This window comes from Arachis hypogaea, chromosome 19 (genome assembly GCF_003086295.3).
Source record: "Arachis hypogaea cultivar Tifrunner chromosome 19, arahy.Tifrunner.gnm2.J5K5, whole genome shotgun sequence".
NCBI classification, from domain to species: Eukaryota; Viridiplantae; Streptophyta; class Magnoliopsida; order Fabales; family Fabaceae; genus Arachis; species Arachis hypogaea.
In genome coordinates this window covers 73,712,616-73,719,322 of record NC_092054.1, presented here as the reverse complement: position 1 = coordinate 73,719,322, position 6,707 = coordinate 73,712,616, and the positions used below count along the sequence as shown (strand labels likewise).

Below are 6,707 nucleotides of genomic sequence, written 5' to 3'. Positions count from 1 at the left end.
GTGTAGAAACTCTACCGTTGAAAATACAGAAGTGATAAGGTCTAGGCATGGCCGAATGCCCAGCCCCCAAAACGTGATCAAAGGATCAAAATATAATCCAAAGATGTAAATACAATAGTAAAAAGTCCTATTTATACTAAACTAGTTACTAGGGTTTACAGAAATGAGTAAATGATGCAGAAATCCACTTATGGGGCCCACTTAATGTGTGCTTGGGCTGAGCATTGAGCTTTACATGTGTAGAGGCTTCTCTTGGAGTTGAACACCAGTTTGTAACCTGTTTCTGGCGTTTAACTCCACTTTGCAACCTGTTTTTGGCGTTTAACTCCAGAATGCAGCATGGAACTGGCGTTCAACGCAGTTTTCATCGTCTAAACTTGAGCAAAGTATGGACTATTATATATTTCTGGAAAGCCCTGGATGTCTACTTTCCAAAAAAATTTAGAGCGCGCCATTTGGAGTTTTGTAGCTCCAGAAAATCCACTTTGAGTGTAGGGAGGTCAGAATCCAACAGCATATGCAGTCCTTCTTCAACCTCTGAATCTGATTTTTGCTCAGGTCCCTCAATTTCAGCCAGAAAATACCTGAAGTCACAGAAAAACACACAAACTCATAGGGCCCGTTTGGAAAATTCTAGAAGTAGCTTTTTTTAACTTTTGACTTATGAAAAGTAGTAGTATTAATGTCGGGTGCAATTTTCAAAACCAAATTGCAACTTTCTAAGAAGCTATTTTGGAGCTTATAGAGAAGTTAAAAAAAATGACTTCTCTCATAATACTTCTACTTTTCATTACATTTCTTTAAAATAAGCACTTTTAGAGTTAAAAATCCAAACACAAAATAACTTATTTATAAGTTACTTTTAATAGAGTCATTTATTGTTTAAGTTATTTTATCAAAAGGAGCTTAATTAAGTTAGTTACCCAAACTGGGCCATAGTAAAGTCTAGAAATGTGAATTTTAATTAAAAACTAATAAAAATATACTAAAAACTAACTAAATCATAATAAAAACTATGTAAAAACAATGCCAAAAAGTGTATAAATTATCCGCTCATCACAACACCAAACTTAAATTGTTGCTTGTCCCCAAGCAACTGAAAATAAAATAGGATAAAAAGAAGAGAATATACTATAAATTCCAAAATATCAATGAAACTTAGCTCTAATCAGATGAGCGGGACTTGTAACTTTTTGCCTCTTGAATAGTTTTGGCATCTCACTTTATCCATTGAGGTTCAGAATGATTGGCATCTATAGGAATTAAGAATTCAGATAGTGTTATTAATTCTCCTAGTTCAGTATGTTGATTCTTGAACACAGCTACTTTATGAGTCTTGGTCGTGGGCCTAAGCACTTTGTTTTCCAGTATTACCACCGGATACATAAATGCCACAGACACATAACTGGGTGAACCTTTTCAGATTGTGACTCAGCTTTGCTAAAGTCCCCAATTAGAGGTGTCCAGGGTTCTTAAGCACACTCTTTTTTTTTTTGCTTTGGACCTTGACTTTAACTGCTCAGTCTCAAGTTTTCACTTGACACCTTCACGCCACAAGCACATGGTTAGGGACAGCTTGGTTTAGCCGCTTAGGCTAGGATTTTATTTCTTTAGGCCCTCCTGTCCACTGATGCTCCTTGGATCCTTTTTATTACCCTTGCCTTTTGGTTTTAAGGGCTATTGGCTTTTTGCTCTTTCCTTTTGGTTTAAAGAGCTTTTGGCTTTTTCTGCTTGCTTTTTCTTTTTCTTTTTTTTTTTTTGCCATTTTTCCTTTCTCTTTTTTTTTGCAAGCTTTTTGTATTCACTGCTTTTTCTTGCTTCAAGAATCATTTTTATGATTTTTCAGATTATCAAATAACGTTTCTCTTTTTTCATCATTCTTTCAAGAGCCAATATATTTAACATTCATAAATAACAACTTCAAAAGACATATGCACTGTTCAAGCATTCATTCAGAAAACAAAAAGTGTTGCCACCACATCAAAATAATTAAACTAGTTTCAAGGATGAATTCGAAACCATGTACTTCTTGTTCTTTTATAATTAAAACATTTTTCATTCAAGAGAGGTGATGGATTCATATTCATAACTTTAAGGCATAGACACTTAGACACTAATGATCATGTAATAAGACACAAATATAAATAAACATAAAGCTCAAAAATTGAAAAACAGGAAAATAAATAAACAAGGAGATTAAGAAATGAGTCCACCTTAGTGAGGGTGGCATCTTCCTCTTCTTGAAGAACCAATGGTGCTCTTGAGCTCCTTTATGTCTCTTCCTTGTCTTTCTTGCTCCTCCCTCATAGCTCTTTGATCTTCTCTAATTTCATGGAGGATGATGGAGTGCTCTTGGTGCTCCACCCTTAGTTGTCCCATGTTAGAACTTAATTCTCCTAGGGAGGTGTTGATTTGCTCCCAATAATTCTGTGGAGGAAAGTGCATCCCTTGAGGCATCTCAGGGATTTCATGGTGAGGAATCTCCTCATGCTCATGTTGAGGTCCATGATCTCTTGTTTGCTTCATCCTTTTCTTAGTGATGGGCTTATCCTCTTCAATGAGGATGTCTCCCTCTATATCAATTCTAGCCGAATTGCAGAGGTGGCATATGAGGTGAGGAAAGGCTAACCTTGCCCAAGTGGAGGACTTGTCAACCACCTTGTAGAGTTCTTGAGGTAGAATCTCATGAACTTCCACCTCCTCTCCAATCATGACACTCTGGATCATGATGGCCCGGTCTATAGTAACTTCAGACCGGTTGCTAGTAGGAATGATTGAGCGTTGAATGAACTCTAACCATCCCTTAGCCACTGGTTTGAGGTCATGCCTTCTTAGTTGAACTGGCTTGCCTCTTGAGTCAATTTTCCATTGAGCTCCTTCCTCACATATGTCTATGAGGACTTGGTCCAACCTTTGATCAAAGTTGACGCTTCTTGTGTAGGGGCGTGCGTTCTCTTCCATCATTGGCAAGTTGAACGCCAGCCTTACATTTTCCGGACTGAAATCTAAGTATTTCCCCCAAACCATGGTAAGCCAATGCTTTGGATTCGGGTTCAAACTTTGATCATGGTTCCTAGTGATCCATGCGTTTGCATAGAACTCTTGAACCATTAGGATCCCGACTTGTTGAATGGGGTTGGTGAGAACTTCCCAACCTCTTCTTTGGATCTCAAGTCGGATCTCCGGATACTCATTCTTTTTTAGCTTGAAAGGAACCTCAGGGATCACTTTCTTCTTGGCCACAACTTCATAAAAGTGGTCTTAATGGACCTTTGAAATGAATCTCTCCATCTCCCATGGCTCAGAAGTGGAAGCAATTGCCTTCTCTTTCCTCTTTCTTGAGGTTTCTCTGGCCTTAGGTGCCATTGATGGTTATGGAAAACAAAAATCAATACTTTTTACCACACCAAACTTAAAATGTTTGCTCGTCCCCGAGAAAAAGAAGAAAGAAAGAAGAATGAGAAGAAAAGAAATGGAGGAGAGGGAGAGAGCAGTTGTTTCGGCCAAGGGGGAGAAGAGAGGTTTGTGCTGTTTGAAAATAAAGAAAGAATGAGGGGTTTATATAGGAATGGGGGGACGGTTAGGGTTTGGCCATTAAGGTTGGGTTTGGAAGGGAAAATAGTTTGAATTTTGAAGGTAGGTGGGGTTTTTGGGGAAGAGAAGATGGATGTGAGTGGTGAAGAGGTGATGGAGAAGAGTGATTGAGTTGATTGGTGAAGGGTATTTAGGAAAGAGAGTTATAAAAAGGTGTGAAGAGGAGAGAGAAGAAGATGTGGGGATCCTGTGGGGTCCACAGGTCCTAAGGGGATCCTGTGGGGTCCACAGATCCAGTGGGGTCAAGGACTTAACATTCCTGCTCCAATTAGGCGTGTAAAATGCCCTTGCTGTGCAATCCTGGCGTTTAACGCCAGACTGCTGCCTGTTTCTGGTGTTAAACGCCCAAATGCAGCTTGTTTTTGGTGTTTAACGCCAGGTAGATGCTTGGTTCTGGCGTTAAACGCCAGCTTGGTGCTTGTTTCTGGCGTTAAACGCCAGACAGATGCTTGTTTCTGGCGTTTAACGCCAGCATCCCTCTCTTCCAGGGTGCGTTATTTTTAATGCTGTTTTTCATTCTGTTTTTGATTTTTTTCAGTAGTTTTTGTGACTCCACATGATCATCAACCTAATAAAACATGAAATAACAAAGAGAAAATAAAATAGATATAATTAGATAACATTGGGTTGCCTCCCAACAAGCACTTCTTTAATGTCAATAGCTTGACAGTGAGCTCTCATGGAGCCTCACGGATGTTCAGAGCATTGTTGGAACTTCCCAACACCAAACTTAGAGTTTGAATGTGGGGGTTCAACACCAAAATTAGAGTTTGGTTGTGGCCTCCCAACACCAAAATTAGAGTTTGACTTTGGGGTTTTTGGTTGACTCTGTAGTGAGAGAAGCTTTTCATGCTTCCTCTCCATGGTTACAGAAGGAGATCTTTGAGTTTTAAACACAAGGTTGTCCTCATTCAGTTGAAGGATCAATTCTCTTCTGTCCACATCAATCACAACTCTTGCTGTGGCTAGGAAGGGTCATCCAAGGATGATGGATTCATCCTCATCCTTCCTAGTGTCTAGGATTATGAAATCAGCATGGATGTAAAGGCCTTTAACCTTTACTAGCACGTCCTCTACTTGTCCATAAGCCTATTTTCTTGAATTGCCTGCCATCTCTAATGAGATTCTGGCAGCTTCCACCTCAAAGATTCCCAGTTTCTCCATTACAGAGAGTGGCATGAGGTTTATCCCTGACCCAAGGTCACATAGAGCCTTCTCAAAGGTCATGGTGCCTATGGTACAAGGTATTAAGAACTTTCTAGGATCCTGTTTCTTCTGAGGCAATGTCAGTTGATCCAGATCACTCAGTTCATTGATGAGTAAGGGAGGTTCATCTTCCCAAGTCTCATTACCAAATAATTTGGCATTTAGCTTCATGATTGCACCAAGGTACTTGGCAACTTGCCCCTCAGTGACATCTTCATTCTCTTCAGAAGAAGAATACTCATCAGAGCTCATGAATGGCATAAGGAGGTTCAATGGAATCTCTATGGTCTCTAGATGAGCCTCAGATTCCTTTGGTTCCTCAGAGGGAAACTCCTTATTGATCACTGGACGTCCCAGGAGGTCTTCCTCGCTAGGATTCACATCCTCTCCCTCCCTTGTAGGTTCGGCCATGATGGTTAAATCAATGGCCTTGCACTCTCTTTTTGGATTCTCTTCTGTGTTGCTTGGGAGAGTACTAGGAGGAGTTTCAGTGACTCTTTTATTCAGCTGGCCCACTTGTGCCTCCAAATTTTTAATGGACGACCTTGTTTCATTCATGAAACTTAAAGTGGCCTTAGATAGATCAGAGACTATATTTGCTAAGCTAGATGGATTCTGCTCAGAATTTTTTGTCTGTTGCTGAGTGGATGATGGAAAAGGCTTGCTATTGCTAAACCTATTTCTTCCACCATTATTAAAGCCTTCTTGAGGCTTTTGTTGATCTTTCCATGAGAAATTTGGAGGATTCCTCCATGAGGGATTATAGGTGTTTCCATAGGATTCACCCATGAAATTCACATCTGCTATTGCAGGGTTCTCAGGATCATAAGCTTCTTCTTCAGAAGATGCCTCTTTAGTACTGTTGGATGATTCCTTCAATCCATTCAGACTCTGAGAGATCATATTGACTTGCTGAGTCAATATTTTATTCTGAGCCAATATGGCATTCAGAGTATCAATTTCAAGAACTCCCTTCCTCATAGGCGTTCCATTATTCACAAGATTCCTTTCAGAAGTGTACATGAACTGGTTATTTGTAACCATGTCAATGAGTTCTTGAGCTTCTACAGGCATTTTCTTTAGGTGAATGGATCCACCTGTAGAATGGCCCAGTGACATCATTGATAGCTCAGACAGACCATCATAGAATATATCCAGGATGGTGCATTCTGAAAGCATATCAGAAGGACACTTTTTGGTCAGTTCTTTGTATCTCTCCCAAGCTTCATAGAAGGATTCACCTTCTTTTTGTTTGAAGGTTTGAACATCCACTCTAAGCTTACTAAGCTTTTGAGGAGGAAAGAACTTGGCTAAGAAAGTCGTGACCACCTTATCCCAAGAGTTCAGGCTATCCTTAGGTTGAGAGTCCAACCATATTCTAGCTCTGTCTCTTATAGCAAATGGGAAAAGCATAAGCCTGTAGACCTCGGGATCAACCCCATTGGTCTTAACAGTATCACAGATCTGCAAGAATTTAGTTAAGAACTGAAAAGGATCTTCAGCTGGAAGTCCATGAAACTTGCAGTTCTATTGCATCAGAGAAACTAATTGAGGTTTAAGCTCAAAGTTGTTTTCTCCAATGGCAAGAATTGAGATGCTTCTTCCATGTAAATTGGAATTTGGTGCAGTAAAGTCACCAAGCATCTTCCTTGCATTGTTATTATTTTCGGCCATGTCTCCTTCTTTTTCGAAAATTTCTGTTAGATTTTCTCCAGAGAGTTGTGCTTTAGCTTCCCTTAGCTTCCTCTTCAGAGTCCTTTCAGGTTCAGGATCGGCTTCAACAAGAATGTTCTTATCCTTGTTCCTGCTCATATGAAAAAGAAGAGAACACAAAAGAAAATATGGAATCCTCTATGTCACAGTATAGAGATTCCTTATGCAAGTATAAGAAGAGAAGAATGTAAGAA

The 6,707-nt window shown here is 39.7% G+C and overlaps 1 non-coding gene across 1 annotated transcript; it reads left to right on the top strand.

Annotated features, from left to right (window-relative positions):
• Positions 1–5,973: 5,973 nt before the first annotated feature.
• On the top strand, positions 5,974–6,081 carry LOC112780252 (small nucleolar RNA R71). Its single transcript, XR_003191102.1, has one exon. It is a non-coding gene; the product is annotated as a small nucleolar RNA R71 (small nucleolar RNA).
• Positions 6,082–6,707: the final 626 nt, after the last annotated feature.